Below are 22,698 nucleotides of genomic sequence, written 5' to 3'. Positions count from 1 at the left end.
CTTCTGAGACAGATGGTACTGTGCTACATTACGCCCCAAAAGATAAATAAAATAGAGAGAGCAATGAGGCAGTCATTCCCTGTTCAGTCACATAACCAAACAGTTGACCCAACTGGGTAGCTGTGGAGAATCAGACATAAGGTTACATATATACGGTTAGATTTGCAGATAGTAGCAGCTATGTTTGTTTTTGTAACCAGGGCCTGGTACATCTAACCAAAGTATTTCCCAACTGCTTATTAATTTTGTGTGCTGCTGTCTGGCCAATGTCAGCAGTCAGTCCTCAGTAAGGATGTACTAGTGTAGTCGATTAACCAATAAGCAAAAGCTTATAGGTTAATGCTATAAACTACATGCATTTCCCCCCCTTTCCCAAGTACGTCTTTAGCAGGCTGGCCAGCAGCATGGCTCAGTCCTGACTCACGCGGGAGTCTGGGACCTATCCCCACTGTGGCTCTGCACTTAAAGTGTATTAGGAGATGGGCAGCCAGGCAGCCCAGCTCAGTTCTAGCTTATACTGGGTCCGGGAGCTCAACCCCCAACCAGACAGGGGCTGCTGCCATCCCGTGCTGCTGCCTCTATTACCCTGTGCTGCTGCCTTTGACAGGCAGCCAGTCCACAAGGGGCGATGGTTTTTAAACTGGCTCTCCTCATGGACCAGCTCCCGCCTGGTATCAGAGGCAGCAGTATGGAGTGGCAGGGGGTTCCTTGGGAGTGAGGCCAGAGTGCACTGGCTGCCAGTCCTGCCCTTGGGGACTAAAGAATATCTGACTAACCGATAAGAATTCATGAGGTTACTAAACTACAGGCAGTCCCCGACCACAGCTTTACGAACGCAGCTTTTCTCGCCCCGGAGGACACGGACTGCGGGACCTCGCAGTCCCACCACCCATGTACTCCGGGGCGAGAAAAGCTGCTCCGCGTCTCCCTGGTCTGCAGACCAGGAAGTCGCGGAGCAAAGCCGCGGAGGGGCTCGGGCAGCTGGGCGTGCCTGGGCTGTCCCACCGCCGGCTTCCCCCGGCGGCTTTGCAAAGCCGTGGAGGGGCTGGGGCTGCAGGGCCAGCCCCTCCGCAGATTTGCAAAGCCGCGGAGGGGCTGGCCCTGCAGCCCCAACCCCTCCGCGGCTTTGCAAAGCCGCGGGGGAAGCCGGCGCCTGGGCTGTCCCGCTGCAGGCGTGCTCCAAGGCTTTGCTCCCTGTCTCCCTGCAGACCAGGGAGATGGGGAGCAAAGCCTCGGAGCACGCCAGCAGTGGGACAGCGCAGCGCGCCTGGACTCTCCCGCTGCCCGCGTGCTCTGCGGCTTTGCTCCGTGTCTCCCAGGTCAGCAGACCAGGGAGATGGAGCAAAGCCGTGGAGGACTTGGGCGTCCCCACCCCCGTCTCCCTGGTCTGCTTGGGGGGGGGTGCAGCTAGTGCCCCCCGCCCCCAGCAGACCGGACTTTTCTTGCCTACCCCTAGGGTAGAGCAGCTGGGGGCTGCCGGGTTGGTCCCGCAGCACTGCTCCGGACCAACCCGGCAGCACCCCAGCTGCTCTGCCCCAGGAGTCCTGATTCAGCCGCTGCTGGTCAGTTTCAGCAGCGGCTGAATCAGGACGCCTGAGGCAGAGCAGCTAGGGTGCTGCTGGGTTGCTCCAGTAGCGCCGAGGAGCCGCGCTACTGGAGCAACCCAGCAGCACCCCAGCTGCTCTGCCCCAGGCGTCCCCAAGTCAGCCGCTGCTGAAACTGACCAGCGGCTGACTACAGGAAGCCCGAGGCAGAGTTGCTCTGCCCCAGGCTTCCTGGAATCAGCCGCTGATCAGTTTCAGCAGCAGCTGACTTGGGGACACCTGGGTTTCTTAAGTTGAATCTGTATGTAAGTCAGAACTGGCGTCCAGATTCAGCCGCGGTTGAAACTGATCAGTTTCAGCAGCGACTGACGCCAGTTCCAACTTACATACATTTTCAACTTAAGAACAAACCTATAGTCCCTATCTTGTACGTAACCCGGGGACTGCCTGTATTTAATTAACCAATCTTTAACATCCCTAGTCCTCAGCACCTCTGAAAATGCCCAAGGAATCAAAGCTGTGGATACAAAAATAGTGGCAAAAAGAGTTAACAGTTCTAAAAGTTTTGGAGTAAGTGAAAAACTACACCTACTTTTGCACACACAAAAATAGAGTCCACACCACAAAGTTAAGTTGACATGAGGCAGCTTATGTCAATCTAGTTAAGCAGCTTCTCTAAAATTTAATTCCCTAACATAACTGAAAAAAGGCATAGTAAATATGCTATAGTTAGATCAATGCAACGTCACACTGCATTGCTTACATCACATGTTGCTGCCATTCACAATGGCAGGGCTCCAGCTGTCAGCACCTCATATCGACAGTGAAATCAATGTAAGCCATCCTAGTGTCAATAGGAGTGTAGCATTGACATGCAAAGCCAATTTAATTACTTCAAAAACAACTAGGAGTTCTGTGGCACCTTAAAGCACGGGTGGGGAACCTAAGGCCCGGGGGCTGCATCCAACCCATGGATCTGGTCCTCAAGGACTGGGACTCCCCCCTAGCATTAGGAAGCCTGCTCTAGCGCTCCAGCCCTCCTGGCCACCTCCCCTGTGGGGCTGGAGCACGCAAAATCTACTAGCCTAGCGCTCTCCCAGGCTCTGATGTGTGAGGAAAATGTGGGGAGTGTCTTTCTCCTCAGTTCGGGGCCACATCAGTGAGGGTGGTTGTTTTTTTCCCCTTTTTGTTTCTCACTTGTGTGCAGCCCCCAACTGATTTTTTTCCTGTGGTCAGTGGCCCCTGACTCAAAGGGTCCCAAATCCTGCCTTAAAGACTAGTGATTTATCTGGGCATATGCTTTCATGAGCAAAAACTCACTTTGTCAGATACTTGATGATGAAGAGGGTTTGTGTCCAAATAAATCTGTTAAGGTGCCACAAGACTCCTTGCTGTGTTTGCACATATCAACTAACACAGCTGCCCCTTTAATTACCACAGTGGTGGTACACTAATATAATTTAAGTTGAATTCGTTTTGTAGTGTAGATTCAGTTTTACATGAAAATCAGCAGGTAAAGTTAGAGCATTCTAGATCTCCAACTACAGTGGACGGTCTGTTGTAAGGCACTTCTAGAAGATAAAATTGTGAAACTGTCAGGTTCTAGATTGCTTTTTTTAAACAATTCAATGCATCTGTTTATGAACAAAGACTTAACACCATTTTCATGCATGTTTTCAAAGCTAGTGTTCTCAAGCTACACATTTAATTTCTCCACTAGATGACTTCAAAGATAAAACGATTACACTTAAATTGACTTTCCCCTGTATATCCTCACATTGCAATGTAAAAAACGCTGATCTCCAGTATTTATGAAGTTACCTTTCTTTACAAAAGCAAATCAGTAGAGAGAGAATTTAAGATAGGTTACATCAACAAGGGACTAATATAAATAACATCGTTCAACTAGTGTCCAGTTATGACTACTGCACACAATGAGTTATATTACTAAGCATGAATATAAGTTTATTTTTTCTGATGAAAAATTGCTTTTTCCCCCCCCCCCCAGTTATAATCTTGCAAATCATGGCATTAATTGAATTCAGTTTCTATATCAGATTTCAAAGAAAAATATTTTCTAGCTAATCAATTAAAAGCAACATAAAACTTTTCACTCCTGTCATAACTTATGTTTTATCCTGTTTGAGGAGCTTAGAAACATGGTAAATAACTGTTTAAGTTTCATGCAAGTAATATTTTATAAAGTAATGTTACTTCAGTACAAAAAATTCGGAAAACTCAACCAGGTTAAATTCTCCATTCACTTTTCGGTGGAGATTCTGACAGCAGTTAATTTTCCTCTCAATCACCCTTATACTCTACTGATGACTGCAAAAAAAATGGACAATTCGGAATGTTTCTGAAGAAGTAGAAAATGATATAATACAAATATATATCACTATACAAACTGAACTTTACATTTGATTCTACTGTGTAAATGTGATACATCAGGCAGCAAATCCATTTCACTCATTGCTTTGTCATATCGTACACTAATCAGATCTGGAAAGAAACACTGAATCAATATAGTTTAATAAGATTAGAACTGAAAATAATCAAACTCCTGCTGTACTTTATAACACACACACCAAGTGCCATGTTCAAGACAAATGCAGTGCCTTGTGACAAATTATATTTCATTTTTTACCAACTGATAAAGCTAGGTGAAACTATAAACCTTTTCAGTGACAAAGGCCATTACCTTGCATGTGACAGACTTGGTTCTAAAATTCACAACCCAAGGTTTTTTGCCTCATCCAAAAAACACCCTAAAGAAAGAGCGAAAGAGACTGAGAGGGATTCTGTCCTATATTAGATCCTCTTGGCACTGTTCCACTAGTGCAAAGGGGGGTTATAAACAGTCCCCACGGGGCAGATGGGAGACTCTCTATAGTAGAAAACCAATACAGCCAGCTCCATTGCCACTTGTTCCAGGCCCCACCTTGGAATAGAGGCCATGCTCATTGCATGGCTTGAGCATGCTGTACTTTTATGGTCCTCAACTGGTTCAACTGTACACAGGACACTATTACTGTCAACATAAACAGCCTTAGAGCTCCTCTGTTTCACACTCCCAAAGCAAGAAGAGGGTGAAAGAAGGAAGGGAGAGAAAGCCAGCAAATAGGGTTATGGTCCACCTGAAGATCAAGCCCATTAAGTGCAATTCATTGTTCTGAGAACTAGCAACAAGCAGAATTGGAACGTGTTTATGCATTATACAGAATAACTGTACTAACTGCCTAAAACTGACAGTTGTGAAACACACTGCAAACAGGCAATAGAACGCATACCAAGAAAATTTGATATCTGGCATCATGGAAGCAAAAAATAAACTTTTGACACAAACTATATAAGAGAATAGAAACTCACATTTTGCGGTTAAAACCTTGAACTTGGACAATGGAGAAGCACTACCTCGTCTATTACATCCCATCCTACCTGGCTGTTGAAAGCTTAGATCCTTAACTGAAACAAGACTTTAAATTCTAAAGTAAGAATATAAATTATTGCTATATAATTTTGTATGTTTCATAGCCTTATTAGTCAAGAGTTAATGTGTTGATATAATTGGCAGATAGTTCACCAGAGAACTACATTCTGTGGTACTGATACAAGTTAAGCCTCCTTGTATCTGGGTTATTACAGGATTATAAACTGTCCTGTTCACCTATTATAAAATAAAAATAATAATGTTAATATTACCAAATTACAGCAACAGACAGTGTCAACATAAGACTAAGAAAAATATTATAAAATTAATCTGGTTGTAACCTTGCTACAATCCTACACTATAACTGAAGTGCCTGAAATAGCTCTAAATTAAAAATTACTCATTGGTATTTTGATAATTTTTGAAGATGTACAAAATTATTCAAAGTAATTGACTCCCCCCCCCCTCAAAAAAAAAACCGAACATTTAGTGTGGAAACCTTAGCCACCACATAAAGTTAATCAGTACTCATACCTAATGTTGATATGGAGTCTAGACTAGGGGGAAAAAAAAAGCGTGGGTTTTCCCCCCCACACACACACACACCAAATGAGTTAAACTAGCTTAACTCGTCAAAACAGCTCTAGTTACTATAACCTGATAAAAATCAAGCTAAAAGTGTAAAACTGTGCCTACATAAGCATAGGGTAGGGTTTTCAGTTAAGATGCTTCAACAGAGCAAGCGTAATAGGGTGAGCGGGGGGGGGAGGGAGAGAACGGGACTTTTTCTGGTCTAGTGTAAAAAATGTCTAAATTAAGGGAATGGCTACACTACAGCTCTACAACACTGAAGCTGTGCCACTATAATGCCATAGTGTATTTGCTTCCAATCAACACCAATAGAAGGGTTTTTCCATCAATGTAGTTAGTCCATAGCTCCAGCAGGAGGTAACTGTCAACAAAAGAATGACATCTACACTTGCAGTTAAAACTTAAACAATGGTCCTGCAGCACCTTAGAGACTAACAAAAAATGTAAATCGTATCATGAGCTTTCATGGGCACAACCCACTTCTGCAGATGAATGGAGTGGTATTGATGAAAGTCCAGGGGCAAGTTAACCTAGCTACAAAGCGCCCAGGGCACATCATTTTTCACACCTTGATAAAACTGCTTGACCAAAAAGGTTAATGTGCAAACCAGGTCTTTTAAAATAGCGTGGTTTTTTTGGTTTTGGTTTTGTTTTTTTTACAGTAGAGCCCTACTAAAGTCGTGGCCTATTTTGGTCAATTTCACAGTCATATGATTTTTAAAATCATAAATGTAATGATTTCAGCTATTTAAATTGGAAATTTCACAGTGTTGTAATTATAGGAGTCCTGACTTTAAACCAAAAAAAAAAGAGTTGTGGCAGGGGTCATAGTCTTGCTACTCTTACTTCTGTGCAGCTATTGGCCCTATTCATAAGCATTTATAATAAAGGGCTAACAGCTACATGCATGTCAGAGCAAAGCAGAGGTGGAGAATAACAAAATTCTGAATGAAACCGAACACAAAATCATCATCAAACTACAATGTTCAAGAACAGAGATCCCTAAATGAATACATTAACAGAGAAAGGCCAGAGAAATTAAAAATAACTTTTTTGGGGGGATGAGGGGGCAGGGAGTGCATTGAGAAATAGAAGACCGAAGAATGACTGAATTAACTTAAGACAATAATGAAATAGTATCCAATTTGCACTTGCAAAACCAAGGTGTTTCACTGTGTTCTCTTACGTAGTGCTGTCAAGTCCTACTGTAGAAAAGAATTGCACAATGGATGAAATTTAATGTAGTGAATCAGAAAAAGGACAAAGTCACTAGAGAGCTTCCCAGAGAAACAGATGCAGGGCAGTAGGGATCTGTTATTGTGGCAATCCAGATTGTCCTGCAGAACCCTCATTTATTTATCAGATGACTGACCAGCCTGAGTGGGTGGCCATGATGTTTGTTGGCATCTTGCTTCCCCTCTGAGCTCTCTCCCATTCACAACTTTGACTCAACATCCATCAAAAAGCCAAATACTTGCTGAAAGCAGTTCCCCATATACTGTATGAAAAGCTAAACTGAACATACTGCGCCCTTTGAATTTGCTGTTAGAACAATTTACCCAATGCCAGTGTTGACCGGGGCCTAATCCCAAATCCTGTCCTAGGTGCATATGGAAAGACTGTTCTCCTGTTAGAAGCAAACCAAGCTAGTAGAGAAAAATGAAAGTATGCCTCAAAGGAAGAAGACTGAGGGACGTTCAGAGGAACCTCTGCTTCAGAGCATGGAGGCAGAAGACTGGAGATGTGACTTAAGATCAATAAGTGTACCACCAGAGAGTACTGTAAAAAAGGTGCAAGGCTAACCTTCTGCTCTGCTCCCAACAGTTGGAACTCAACAGTTCAAGCCTGTTAAAGCAGTGTGTTTCCAAAGAAAGAGAACCCCCGTACATTTGGATGTTAGATTGCAATTAATCAGCTAATCAAGTAGTCGATGGAATTGCCATCGATTAGTTGATGGGGGGGCATTCACTACCCTCACTGCGGCTCTGCAGTTTAAATGCAGTAGAAGCTGGGTGCATAGCAGCATGGATCCTACTACATCTAAACAGCAGAGCCGCAGTGGGGGTAGCTTCCGGGGGTGGCGTGAGCCGGGATTAAGCAGTCCCAGCTCACATCGTTCCTGGGAGCTAACCCTGCTGTGACTCTGCCTTTTAAATGTAGCAAGAGCGCTGCTGCACCTCTGCCTCCCTGCCCCCTTACACATACCACAGAGACAGTGCTGGGGGGAACTGGCTTTTAAGACGACTTCCCCCAACACTGGCTCCTGCTTCCCCCCACCTTGCTGACACGGATAGAGAGGGAGAGGGAAATGCGATTAGTTGACCTGACTACCCAATAAGCCTAGGCTTATCAGATAGTCGACTACTCAACTACTCTTTTACATTCCTACCGCACATTAAGATCAATAGGCATTTGGGGTTCTCCAAGAAGGGACAACAGAGCCTACAGTTTATAAAGTGCTTGGGACTATTTTCAACAAGATACTCTAAATCATTATAATAGTATTATAAATCAGATGGGCTAAATCCAAGTTTGAAGTCCATAGGCAGAAGGGGGTTGTGACATTGGTCAGGGGACTGAGGTTCAGAGGTTTGGGTTGTGACCTAGTGCAGAGGATTGGGATGCAGAGTCTGGGAAGGGGTATGGGTGCAGGAGAGGGGACAGAGGGGCTGAGCTATCAGAGGCAGGGACTGGCTAGGAAATGCATACCAGGGTGACTCCCAGCCAACAGCCCAGCAGGTTCTGCAGCCAGGCTCCCTGCTTTCCAAGCTCTGGCAGGCCACTCAGAGCAGCCAACTGCATAGGCTTGCAGCCATTCAGACACACAAGGGCAAAGAGAGGATGAGGGAAGTAGGCAGTTCCCATTGGCTGGGGATGGAGCAGGCAGGGAGCCTGGCTGAGGCTGAAGTTCCTGTTGCATCTGCAGGCCAAAGCCAGTGACTTGGTGGGCCAGTATCCTTGGGCCATATTTTACTTGGCCCTGCTCTACAATAACCTCAAGCCACAGATATGGACTTTGCTACCCTGTGAAGCACTGTGGAAAGAATCATACACCTTTGATACATGAAAGAACAAGTTCCCTATCTCCTGTTGAAAGTGTCTTTTGCTTAGCCAGTCAGTTTTGTGGTTGAACTTCCTCTTGAACTGCTTGGATAAATAAGGCCTTGCTCTCTAAGAATGTGAATTTTCTAGCTTAGCAGATTAATGAGAGGCTGTTGAGGACCCTTCAAGGCCCTAATCAGCAATCACAGTTGCCATAAAATGGCAACTGAACTATTGTGGGCATGTTAAAATATTTTGGGAAGAACATGAAAATACTACGCAAGTCGAGACCCTACATTTATGGTAAGATGGACCAAATTTTGTAACAACCCCTATATTCTGCCACAGTATTAGTCTAGTGTACTGCTCAAAATACTGCTAACACGTGCAAACGTATACAACTGTGGCTCACAACTGAAAAAAAATATTCACTGTTATAAAAAAATATTTTCAATAGTGATTTCTAAGAATGTGTTTTCCATTATGCCCTCTGAACAGTCCGGCTCACTCCTGGTCTCCAGACTGTGCCAGGGAATAAGGGAACTCATAGCTGACTTCTGCAGCTCATCTCTCCAGCTCCATGAGCTTTAACTAATAAGAGCTATTTTCCATGTAACCAACCCAGTATATCTCAATCCCTTTCTGCCTGATAGCATAGAACAATGCATGCACTAGAACCTAACTTCAATGCAAAAGGAAGCCGCAAGCTGGTGCCAGAAGGGTAGTGGCACAGAAAAAGATATACAAAGACAGTGTGTCAGGTGTCCAGTTACAGCAAAATGGTAAAATCCATGGCAAACTAGAAGCTGACTGACTGAAATCAAGGGGCAATTCACATCCCTCCAAACTACTGCTTCAGGTGCTGTGGAAGATACGGCCACACCGGTCTGCACCATTTAGGTTTCACAACTGCGAAAGCTATAAACACAACTCTTTAAAAATGAAAGCTGAGATTCTAGAACACAATTCTGTGGCATTAGGATAACTTCTGTGATAATTCTGTGGCCATGGAACTACAAATTACCTAGGGCCCCAACTATATTAATTCACGGTCAAATTTTTCTCTAGTTACAGGCAAGTTGGTATAAAGCAAAAGTAATTTTAATAAGTTTCTTTTTACTAATTGCTCAATCTGTAAAAGTAGTCTAATTTCATGTCAAAAGCTTTTTCTCACTAACCCCTACATAAGAACTTCATTGCATCCATAGAGCTTACATTACTATATTGCTTACCACTTCAATAGGTTAATTGAGTATGTACCACTTATGAAAATATTTTAATTATCAGTTAAAGCAAATGACAATATTAAAGTACCAAATGATGATGACAACACTTGATGGTGGACTCATTGGAAAAGTCTTTCTTTCTAATGTGGGAGCAGTGTTGGTAGCTTCAGAAAACTAAATAATGAAATAAAAAATTCCCTAAATACAGTCAGAATTGAAACTATGTTAACACCTCTTTAGAAAGCTATGTTACCTGGAAAGGTGTTAATATGCTTCCACATCTGTATGTGAAGAGCCAAACCACCACATACCTTTCTGTCAAGCTATAAAAAAAAAAAAACTGATGCATGTTTGGTTTTAGTCTGAAATTCAGAGTAGGTTTTTCTGTAACACATTCATGCTTAACAAAGCCCAGTTGTATGTTAACAAAGTCGAAGGAGGAAAGAACTTAGAAGGCAAATTTATATCAAGAGGTAAACCAATTTTTACTTCAATAATTTTGATATCAATAAACAAAGCAGATTAAATTTATCCCTAGTGTAACTCCACTAATTTCAAAAGAATTGCATGAGGGAATATGGTTCAGTGGTATATGAATCTAATTTTTTGTGAGGAAGGAAGAACTAAACCCATAAATGGACCTCCAATTTTTTAATATATTAAATTGTATCTGATTTTGAAAACCAGCTAGATTTCATTCCATGTTAAGGCCATTGCTTCATTAGATTTTTAGGAAAAATTTCTGCCAGTGCTACTAAATCTGCAGCAATGGCAGAAGGCGTAACACAGACAAGATTCCTGTGACTTGTGGCACTTTTACTAGCATACCATTTAACTATATAGCTGAACCAGTGGTGCATCAGTAGGATATTCCTCTCAGCCCTCCTCTCCCCCGCCCCCCAACAACCCCGAAGTTCCCTAGGTAGGCACAGAATTTCATATTTTGTACAGCAATATCTGGCTCCTAGATGTTCAGATACAAGAGAGACTGACAGGACCTCTGCCGATTAGAAGCAAAGTTCAGCTGTAACACAGACATGATGCTACAGGTATTTGGCGTAAGAGCAGCATTACTCAGAACCATCTCTCTTTCAAATAGAATTAAAACAGCAAAATAAAAATAAAATCTCTACACCAAAGAGTAAAATTTTCTCTACACATCTATAAATATGCTTCTAGTTCTAACAAATCTTCAGTGAAGAAAGCTTAAAAATGGTTTGAAGCTATATTTAACAAGGGAACAATGTTGGGTAATGACTATTACCACTTTCTCTTGTTTAAAAGTGACTATGGGCAAAGAGAAGTAGCTGGTATACTAGGAACAGAGGGACAAGACAAAATACTTGAAATATACAAATGGCATGGAAAGGAGCCCTTTTGGTTTTCTGTGCTAGTACCTCTGCATGTGTCAATGTATATCTTTATTAGAAAGTAACCACCACTGCACCCAATTTGAGCTCCTTGTACTTTTCTATGATATGCTGCACAAATTATCTCCTTCCTCTGGCTTCATCTCTAATCACTTTGTCGTTTCCCCTCCCCCTATAACACTCTACTAATCACCCTCTTTATATTTTACTCTCGCTTTTGTTACTACAATTTCTTCTATGATGCTCCTTATGGCTAGGCTAAAACACTCTCCCTGACCAGGTGTATCACATCCCACCCTCATTTCTTTCTAGTCTTCCCTGAAAATACAATTCTTCTAAACATTTACAGGTCTTAGATTTCCTTCAGAGAAATATATACACTTGGTTATTAATAGTTACTTTTCAAAAGTTATACATTGCTGCTCCATCACCTTGCCTTTCTTTCTACATAGATATTTATGTAGCATGCCCTATTCGTGTGATTCCCAAACACTTTACTAAGGTGACTCACCAACTGCATTTTCTTCTTTTTTTTTGTTTTTTGCAACCCACCATTACATATGAGCACCTTTCATCCCAGGAACAACAACCCTAGACCCTGCACAGCATAAAAGAAATACTTCCACGGAGGGACACGGGCAGAAAGGTAGTCCACCCCACATTGTTGGCTTCTGTCCCATGGGACTGGCTCTGGTTTGCCACTTCGATGTGATAACTGGGCATATGAGGTCACACTACCACTCAGGCTTGGCCCAGCCTCCCCTTTATCTGATGAAGGGACAGCAAGGCTAAAACTGACCGGTGCTGCAAGTCTCTGCCACAGGACTCAATACTGCAAGTGGACAGCTGGGCCCAGCCACATGTGGGGTGAGTTTGTTCTCTGACCTCCCCTTCCATCTCCTTTCTGGGACTCACCTCTGCACCAAGTCCGGAGAAGTATATGTTTCCCCAAGGCCCAGTGATAGGGTAACCCAGCCTTGCACATGGCAACGCACCTAGAATCTTTCTGTGACTTGCTGGTAGATCAGGTCCTACCATTTAGGAAACATAGCCCCGTGGGAGAAGGATAATACTTTTGAGCTGTCTTTAAAGTACCTAGCACACCTTTCATTCTATACAATAAACAGATGCTATGGGTTAAATATTCAGCAACTCACAAGGGAATGTATTAGTTCAATAATATTTAAATGTTATATAGACAGCACTTACTAGAAGAATGTACTGTATGTGGATCCATAAGAACTCTATGGAAAGCATGACGGTTTTAAAATGACAAAAACTTCTTACATAGTACAAATTCAAGAAAGCTTGTTTTCCATTAGGTACAATGTATTGCTGGAAAATGTTTCTCAAATATTTTGTGAAGACCCAACCCTGCAAAGTTAAATGGAGACTGCCATGTAGATGAGGTTCAAAATGTACATTTGTTTCTTTTTATTTGAAAAAAAGGTCAATATTACAGACAATTTTCCACATCTGGTTATTTGCTTGGATTTATTTGTAGTTCAGAACTACATGAAGGCCCAAATCAGGATCCAAGTCTCACTGTGCTAGGGTCTGCACAAAGAGCAAAGACCGTCTTTGTCCAGAAGAACTTTAAACACTTCCCTGCAGCGTTAGCCCTTTGCAGCACTATACTAGTGCCAGCTTATCAGAAAGCAAAACAAAAAATCGTTTGCCCAAGATGATCAAAAAGCAATAAATTATTAATAAAAAAGGAAAAACCCTTTAAATTTGAATGTTAATAACTCAAATTAAACTTATTTCAGAACAATTTAAGCCTTAACCAGAATATGCATGTTCACATTGCATTTTGTGCTAATTTTGCTAAATCCTGGTTTGCACAGTTTTCATACTCATACAAAGAGCATGATTAAGTGTACGGTTTGGAAACAATAATAATTATTTTGGTACAATCACTACTGTGGATGTAGCTATACCATACAAAATATATTACAATACAGGCAGTCCCCAGGTTACGTACAAGATAGGGACTGTAGGTTTGTTCTTAAGTTGAATCTGTATGTAAGTCGGAACTGGCATCCAGATTCAGCCGCTGGAACTGGACACCAGTTCTGACTAACATACAGATTCAACTTAAGAACCCCAGGCGTCCCCAAGTCAGCTGCTGCTGAAACTGATCAGCAGCTGATTCCAGAAAGCCTGGGGCAGAGCAACTCTGCCTCGGGCTTCCTGTAGTCAGCCGCTGGTCAGTTTCAGCAGTGGCTGACTTGGGGACGCCTGGGGTAGAGCAGCTCGGGTGCTGCTGGGTTGGTCCAGTAGCGCGGCCGCTCCTCGGCGCTACTGGACCAACCCAGCAGCACCCCAGCTGCTCTGCCCCAGGCGTCCTGATTCAGCCACTGCTGAAACTGATCAGTAGCAGCTGAATCAGGACTCCTGGGGCTGAGCAGCTGGGGTGCTGCCGGGTTGGTCCAGTAGCGCCAAGGAGCGGTGCTGCGGGACCAACCGGCAGCGCCCCACCTGCTCTACCACAGGCCCCGGGCTTTGCTCCACATCTCCCTGGTCTGCTGGGGGGGGCACTAGCTGCATCCCCCCCAGCAGACCAGGGAGACGCGGAGCAAAGCGGCGGAGGACCCGGGCCGGACCGCGGCGCTTCCAGATCAGCTGGAAGCGCCGCGGGTCGGGCTGGGTCCTGCGCGGCTTTGCTCAGCAGACCAGGGAGACGCTGAGCAAAGTGGCGCAGGACCCGGGGCCGGACCCGCGGCCGCTTCCAGATCAGCTGGAAGCGCCGCGGGTCCGGGCTGGGTCCTGTGCGGCTTTGCTCAGCGTCTCCCTGGTCTGGAAGCGGCCGCGGGTCCGGCCCCAAGTCCTCCACCGCTTTGTTCCCCGTCTCCCTGCTCTGCTGGCTCCCGCAGCAGACCAGGGAGACGGGGAGCAGCTTTTCTCGCCCCGGAGGAGGCCGGCGGCGGGACCAGGCGTCCCGCCGCTCGAGTCCTCCGGGGCGAGAAAATCCCCATTCGTAACTGCGGATCCAACATAAGTCGGATCCGCGTAACTCGGGGACTACCTGTAGTTCTGTCTCGTGTCCTTAGTAGGAATTAAATTTATCATGCCCCACAATAGGGAGCAGAGATATGAAATATTGGTTAATTGAATAGTCAATTAACCTCATGAATTCTTATTGGTTACTCGACTTTTCTATGGTCCACAGGTGTGGGGCCGGCAGCCAGTGTGCTCCAGCCCCACTTCCAAGGAACCCCCTGCCACTCTGCAATGCTGCCCCTCTATCAGAGGCAGCAGTGCGGAGTGCCAGGCAGGAGCTGGTCCATAAGGGGAGCCAGTTTAAAAACCAGCTCCCCTTTGTGGACCAGCTGCCTGTCTCACCACACTGCTGCCTCTGATACAGGGAGTGGGGCTGAGTTCTCAGATCCAGCACAAGCCGTAACTAAGCCAGGCTGCCTGCCCACCTTGCTCCTAATACACTTTAAATGCAGAGCCACAGTGTGGGGGTAGGTCCAAGACCTGGCATGAGCCAGAACTGAGCTGGGCTGCTATCCAGCCTTCTAAAAAAATGTACTGGCAAGAGGGAAGGGGGAAATGCATGTAGTCTACAGCATTAATCTATAAGCTTTTGCTTATTGGTTAATCAACTACACCATTACTTCCCTACTAGGGAGTACTAGTAACCGTACTGGTATAAAGTACAACTTTTGGTATTTAGTCAAGATCTCAATCGGTTTAAAAAACAATTTAAACCAGTGTGCATATCACATAAAGCATTAGTACAGGTTGAACTTCTTTAGTCCAGCACCCTCAGGACCTGACTGGTACCAAAGCAAAGAACTTACAATATGACAGGAGGTTAATATCGTCTAGCAGCATTACCAACACTTCCACTACTTACTGGGCTCTTAGAAGACATTTAGGGGTAAGTTAGCGCTAAGAAACAGCACAAAACACACAGAGACAAGACCGGTGGCTGTAAACCAGTGGTCACCATCCAGTAGATAAGGCTCTATTGGCAGATCTTGGAGCCTCTGACAGGCGATCCTGACTGGTTTGACCAGGAAGCTATCAAGCGCTGACACTTCAGCTGCCCTTCTACCCACTGTCATGCTGCTCCTGCCCTCTGCCTTGGAGTTGCCTCCCTGGGAGCCTCCTGCTTACTGTGCAGAGTGTGGGAGGGAGAAAGGGTAAAGTAGTAGGGGGAGGAGGGACACCCTGACATCAGCGCCCCTTGCCTATCTCCACACAGAGAGAAGGGGATGGAGGGAGATTGGCAATGCAAATCTTGGTCACTCTCACACTTTGGGTGCATCTACACTGCACCCAGAGCTCGAAATAAGCTACACAATTTACATAAATCAAATTGTGTAGCTTATTTAGGAGTTAATTTCGAAAGAGAGCTATCCCAAAATGTCCCTTACTCCTCATGGAATGAGGTTTACAGTGACATCGGAATAGTGAGCCCGTTATATTTCAAAATAAAGAGCTTGCTCAAAAGATGCGGAATAGCTATTTCAGGATACTTTCAGAAACCCGAAATAGCTCCACAGTGTAGGCATAGCCTGTGTGTCTGTCATTCTCACAAATGCACACGGTCCTTCACTCTCATCTCCCAACACAACGCATACATGTGTTGTTGTTACTTATTTAACTGCTTGCAAAGTGTGTTATTTTTGGTTTTTGACTGGTCTGTGCATTTCATAATTTCATTTCTCTCAAGCTTAAATTTAATACTTTGAGTGGTGAATTCTAAAATACCTAACCTGTCATGGCTGGAGTAATTATCTCTATGGTAATTGCAGCTCCCATTGAACAATAACAGAGAACTGTGGCCAGTAGAAGCTGGGGAATCAGTGCGTGTAGAGGAGGGGCAGCTCAAGGCGCCATGAATCCATTGTTGTATATGCCAGCGCTTTCCAGAGTGGTGCAGGGCTAGGGCAGGAGTAAGCCTGCCTTAGCTCCACCAGCCAGATGCCATGTCAGGTCAACAGTACCCAGCCAGAGCCTGCTTCCTGAATCCCTGTCTCAGCCCACTGCTGTAAACAAACTTTATGAGACTGTGGGAAACTTGGCCACACCTATGATAAGTGGACATTCAGCTAACTAAAATCATGCTAGACCACGAATGTTGCCGGACCACAGAATGCTGCACTAGACAGGTTCAACCCGTCCTCTAAAGGTTCAGTATCTGATTATACACACTTAAAAAAAAAAAACTAGGGAAGGGAAGGAAAACATTCAGGAGGGAGGAGATTTCAGCTGGATCCTCATTTTACCAATGCTGATTCAGGTCCTGAGTGCATAAACGACTTTGCACTAAGGATGTGAAATTTAAATCAATCAACTAATCGAAGAGTCAATGCAAATTACATCAACTTTTCAAAAAGTTGATAAGAGCGCCTCTGTCTTTGAAATGTAGCAAGAGCCCTGCCAGCAACTGCTACATTTCAAAGGAGGAAGCACTGCAGGGAGCATGGCTAGCGGGGGACTGAAGCAAGAGTGCAGGGCCAGCGGGGGACTGCTTCAGTCCCCAGCTCACCCCAGGTTCCCCACAGCACTTCTGCTTTTGAAATGTAGCAAGAGCCTGCTACGTTTCCAAGGCAGAAGCAGTCCAAGATCCTCACTGCACCCCTGCCCCTTCTCCCCATGCAGATGGTGCTGGGGGGGAACCAGCTTTTAAGCCAGCTCCTCCCAGCACTGGATCCTGTGCCTCCCTCCCGCTGCTTCTCTCTGATGAAGGCAGGAGGGGAAGGGGGGACTAGTCAAGTCACTAGTTAACTATCCAATAAGCATTTGCTTATCGGAGAGCCGACTAGTCGCTTACATCCCTACTTTGCACAAGTGAAACTGTATGGCAACAGGTTGATCCATGACATCACAGAATCTTATTTGATAATGTCAAGTGTTTCAGCTGACTTAAAGACTGCCAAACTGGGTGGGGTTGCAACTTCTTTGGAGGATAGGGACATAATTCAAAATGACCTTAGCAAGTTAGAGAAATGGTCAGAGGTAAACAGGATAAGGTTTAATAAAGAGAAATGCAAAGTGCTCCACTTAGGAAGGAACAATCAGTTCCATACATACAAGATGGGAAGCGACTGTCTAGGAAGGAGCATGGCGGAAAGGGATCTAGGGGTCATAGTGGACCACAAGTTGAATATGAGTCAACAGTGTGATGCTGTTGCAAAAAAAGCAAATATGATTTTAGGTTGTATCAACAGGTGTGTTGTAAGCAAAACTCGTGAAGTCATTCTGCCGCTCTACTCTGCACTAGTTAGGCCTCAGCTGGAGTACTGTGTCCAGTTCTGGGCGCCACATTTCAAGAAAGATGTGGAGAAATTGGAAAGGGTACAGAGAAGAGCGACAAGAATGATTAAAGGTTTAGAGAACATGACCTATGAAGCCAGGCTTCATGAACTGGGCTTGTTTAATTTGGAAAAAAGAAGATTAAGGGGGGACATGATAGCGGTTTTCAAATATCTAAAAGGGTGTCACAAGGAGGAAGGCGAAAATTTGTTCCTCTTGGTTTCTGAGGACAGGACAAGGAGTAATGGGCTTAAAGTGCAGCAGGGGAGTTTTAGATTGGACATTAGGAAAAAATTCCTAACTGTCAGGGTGGTCAAATATTGGAATAGATTGCCAAGGGAGGTGGTGGAATCTCCCTCTCTGGAGATATTTAAGAACAGGTTAGATAGACATCTGTCAGGGATGGTGTAGACGGAGCGTGGTCCTGCCTTGACGGCGGGGGGCTGGACTCGATGACCTCTTGAGGTCCCTTCCAGTCCTATTATTCTATGATTCTATGAAAGGATATTTCTTCCATCAAGGTCAGCAGTAATACAAAAACAGAGCTAATATTCTTATCAAGCAACCAACTCTTTCTATGATAGTTTTTCAGCAATTTTTTCAAGAACAAAATAACTAATTAGTAGGACTGCCAAATAACTTTGTAACTGACTGTCTCAGTATCAAACAATATTGATCAAATTCAAGCATAGGCAAAGGGAGATAAGCTCATCCACCCATGACTGAGTGAGCACAGGTGAGTAAGATGGTCAAAAATATTTTAAACCAACCCCTTCATATTAAAGTATTTTAAAGTAGTATAAGGCATTCTTGGTCTTTATTTGAAAGTAATTCTATACCTCATGCAACCAAGAAAATGCCTTTAAATTTTTATTTACTGAAATAAAATATTACTATCATCGATTTATGTAATGAGAACAAAATGTGATACCTCCACAAAGTCCCATTTAAGCAGCTCTTTAAAGCCCAATTTCAGAAACGTATGCTCATTTATACACTTCGACACATGCTCAACTGCTTTCCTAAATCAAGGCCAAAAATTAGTGTATTTCCAGCTTTTTGTTCCCATCAAAAGCAGAAAAGAAACAAGTAAAAGGCAAAATATTCAATGGATGATAGCAATCTCAAGGACATTTTGCAGTAATTGATTTGTCTTAACATAATGTTGGTTGACCAACACATTTTTCTGATTAATATGAAGAGATCATATTTACATTTTCTATTTCCAGATTAACTACAGTATTCTATTCTATTTTAGCTAAGTTGTGGACTCAAGCTGAGATCAGCATCCAAAATTTTGATTCCCAGGCAAAAAGAGTTTGAGTGCCTTTCAACAGTAGCCCACTTAGATTGATGGAAATAGAAAATTATGGTGACCCATTAAACCAAACACTGTTGGACAGTTCCTGTACTAGCAGTGGTGCGGAGAACAACTCAAATCAATATTCAGAGCTCTTGGGCAACTGTCTTGATCATAGGTAGCTGCATGGCCTTTAAACCAAAAGGGACAAGTAATCCCCAAAACATCAAACTTCAATTAAAGTTAACCATGCTTTTTTAAAAAAAGAATCCTAGTGTGTTATGAAGACTGGCATGAATATGCGTTTTTCCATAACTACTCTAAAATGGAACTGTATTATATACAGTTCAAGATACCTAAATGCTTCCACAAGTTAGTTTTGAACTATCAGTCACACCATATAAAGGCTGGTTACTAGAAGTGTAAAACAATATTTTGTCCTGCATCATATGTTGCTTTAAAAAAAAAAAAATCGCCCTCTCAACCTTAAGTTCTTCTGGGACAAAATTTAAGACTGTCATAATAAGGTAAATTTTTCAATTTAACAAATTTTAAAAAAATAATTTTCCTCCCTTAGTCTTGCAATATATATGGTATATCTGATAGCTTCACAGAATTAAATCAAGAAGAATGTAAATTTTGCTGATATGTAATTTGAGCAGTTTTCTTGCAACTCTTTTAAATGTTGAATAGAGGGAATCCATAATTTTCTCTTTTGGAAACAGATCCAGGGGTCCGAGGACAGGACTTCCAAATTTTAATTTTTGCTTTGACAAATGACACCTCCCTTCCCCTCTCCTCTCCTCTCCCTCCCCACCCCCCGTCCATGGAAAAGTCACAACTTTTCTCCCTCAGTTTCCCCAGCATTCAAGTTAATACTACTTACTTACCAATCACACATGGGTTCTGAGAGGATTAACATTTGTAATATGCTTTGAAAGTGAAAAGTACTATGATAAGCTGCTATTATCCTTGCTTGTTAGATACACAAAACATGGCCTGCTAGCAGCTAGCAGGCATAACACTGGTAAACTGAAGTGTAGTACACAAAAGCTAAAAGCAGAAGTGAACATTTGGACTTGCTCACAAGCTGGTTGAAATTAGACTTGGAGATACATTCCAATATTTAGCATTCTTCCCTCAGGTACTTTGTGTGTACCTTTTCATCTAAAAGTCAGCAAGTTCATATGTGTATTCACATTCACAGAAACTTAAATTATGCTTGCTAGTCTAGGATGCCAATCCTATAAAAGCATTAGTAGATATAGTTATTTACTGAAATCATCAGTGAGACCATTCATCTGAGTAGGGATGTCAACATGTAGATGACTACACGAATAACCAATAAACCTAGGCTTATCAGTTAATTCTGTCCACAACATGCATTCCACTGCTGCATCAGAGGCAGCAAGGGGAGGGGGAGCTGATACACATGAGGACCTGGCTTTTAAGCCAGCTCTCCATACAGCCCCATCCCCAGGGACTACCTAATAGTCATGTAAAATTTGATGGGGTTACACAACTATTCAATGACATGCTAATATCCCTATATCTGAGTACAATCACACAGACAAACTATTTGCAGGATTGGGACCAAAATCTAACTTTGTGCCTTCATGTACTAGTAAATTTACCCAACATTGCTCAGGTCCTTAATTATTATTTTTTTAAATAAAATGAAAGTGTACATGTCTCATTTAAGTCATTGCTCTGGGGTGGGGCTGAAGATGAGGGGTTAAGTATGTAGGCTGCCCCAGGGAGAGAAGACTATCCCCATCCTCTCTCATCACAGCAACTTGGGGACAGGTGAGAAGTGCCTCTCCATGGCCGCTGAAGCTCTAGCAGCAAAGCAGGGAAGGGGTGCATGTTGTCCTGCTGGGGTAGGTTCAGGTTTGTCTGCCCCATGCGGCCCCCAACCAGAGTGAGGAATGCAGCATACCGCGCACTTTCCTTTCACTCCCTGAAGAAAAGGAACAGCTAGCAATGTCCCCATATGAAGTGGGAGCTTAAGTCCTGCTACCTTGGCTAAAGGACACTGGGGGGGCGGGGTGAGGGAGAAAGAGGGAGGCTCAGAACTGGGACAGTCCCAGACGAGAGGGGAAACGGGAGCCCCCAATCAACCCCTTTCACCTGCCTCTGCCTGGTGATTCTGTCTCTTTTCTATACGTTTTTATGAGAAGCAATCTCATTCTAGGCACATCCCATTCTCCTGGTACTACCAAACCTTTAATAAGAAAAAGCTGTATACTGAATTTGGTGACCCCAGCTCTTATTGTTTAGGAGGAGCTCTTGAACAGACAGGCACACAGACAGCAAACTCTCTCAAATATATAGTAGATAACGTTGTCCTGTTCAGTGTACAGATATAGTTCCTATGCTTCTACTGCCATCAATAGTGCTACCAAAACAAGTTGCAGTTTGTTAAATTCTCAAGGCTGATTATATTGCTTAGGCATGTAAAAGATTAGTCAATTATCCGATAAGCAGAAGCTTATCGGATAGTCGACTAGTGATGTGACCAGTTGCTTCCCCCCACCTTGCTGCCTCTCTCTGATAGAAGCAGCAAGGTGGGGGAGGGCGAGAGGGAGAGAGAGAGCAGGAGCAGGTGCTGGGGGGAGCCAGCTTTAAACCTGGTACCCCAGCATCACCTCTGCAAGGGCCAGGGGAAGTAGAGGCAATGGCGCAAGCAGGGACTGAAGCAGTCTCCCCTTGTGCCGCTTCTGTTGTGATTCTGCCTTTGAAATGTACAAGAGCCACAGCGACACTGAAACTGAGTCCCTGAGCCTTTGAAATGTACAATAAGGACTCTCGTACATTTCAAAAGCAGAAGCTCCAGAGGGAGCACGGGGCCAGCGAGGGACTCCTCCACTGGCCCCGAGCTCCCTGTGGGGCTTCCTTTTGAAATGTACAAGAGCCCAGCCAGGGTTCTTGTATATTTCAAAGGCTCAGGTGCCACAGGGAGTGCAGGACCAGTGGGGGAGTCCCTCTGGGAGAGTCCCTGGATGGCTCTGCACTTCCTGCCAAGCTTCTGCTTTTGAAATGTGCAAGAGCCCTGCTAGGGACTCCCCTGCTGGCCCTGAAATGTACAAGAGATCCGCTGGGACTCTTGTACATTTCAAAGGCTGAGGCACGCAGAGCTCTTGCTACTGTTCAAAGGCAAAGGCACCCTTATAGACAAATTGAATAGACAATGGGACTCTCATTGACTATTTGATTAGTTAATTGATCTCAATTTAACATCCCTACTATCACTTTAGTGAATAGAATGGCACCTATAGCAAGAACAGTGTCAAATTAACATTGGTCATTTTCACCTAGAACTAGATAAATCCATGGAGGATAGATAGGTGCATCAATGACTATTGGGCAGGAATGGTGTCCCTAGCCTTTGTTCATCAAAAGCTGGGAATGGGCAATAGGGAATGAATCACCTGATGATTCCCTCTGCTGTTCATTCCCTCTGGGGTACCTGGCATTGGCCACTGTCAGAAGACAGGATACTGAACTAGACAGACCTTTTGTCCGACCCAGTATGGCCATTCTCATGTTATGGTCTTATGACTAGTGATATATTTGTTGGCAGTCTCTGACAAAAGTGCAGTAGATTAAATGGGCACAAGGAATGATCTACCCTTCCCCTATCAAAGAGGTGATCCCAGCACATTGGTGTGGAGGGAAGCTTTAACTGTCATTACATTTCTGCAATACAATTCTGTGGGCAAGGAGGACCTTTAGTCTTCAGCAATTTCATAGGTACTAAAACTCACTCAAAAAAAAAGTGGAGTTTCTATATTTCACTTTTGCAAAGCAAGGGAAGGGTCAACTGGGCAGATCTACCACCTCTCTCCTGTTTTAATTCAATATTTGCATGTAGTACTTGCCCCCCTCCACTATGCTGCATTCCTTTTAGCAGGCTTCTTAG

At 43.9% G+C, this 22,698-nt stretch overlaps 1 protein-coding gene across 3 annotated transcripts in view; it reads right to left on the bottom strand.

The window, feature by feature from the left end:
* The window catches only part of TAF4 (TATA-box binding protein associated factor 4), a 74,650-nt gene that overhangs the window by 40,870 nt on the left and 11,082 nt on the right, over positions 1–22,698 (bottom strand). The gene's annotated exons all lie outside the window — the stretch shown is intronic.

This window comes from Pelodiscus sinensis, chromosome 18, assembly GCF_049634645.1.
Source record: "Pelodiscus sinensis isolate JC-2024 chromosome 18, ASM4963464v1, whole genome shotgun sequence".
Lineage (NCBI taxonomy): Eukaryota > Metazoa > Chordata > Testudines > Trionychidae > Pelodiscus > Pelodiscus sinensis.
The sequence above is the reverse complement of the archived record's forward strand: the minus strand, read 5'-3'. Positions and strand labels throughout refer to the sequence as shown.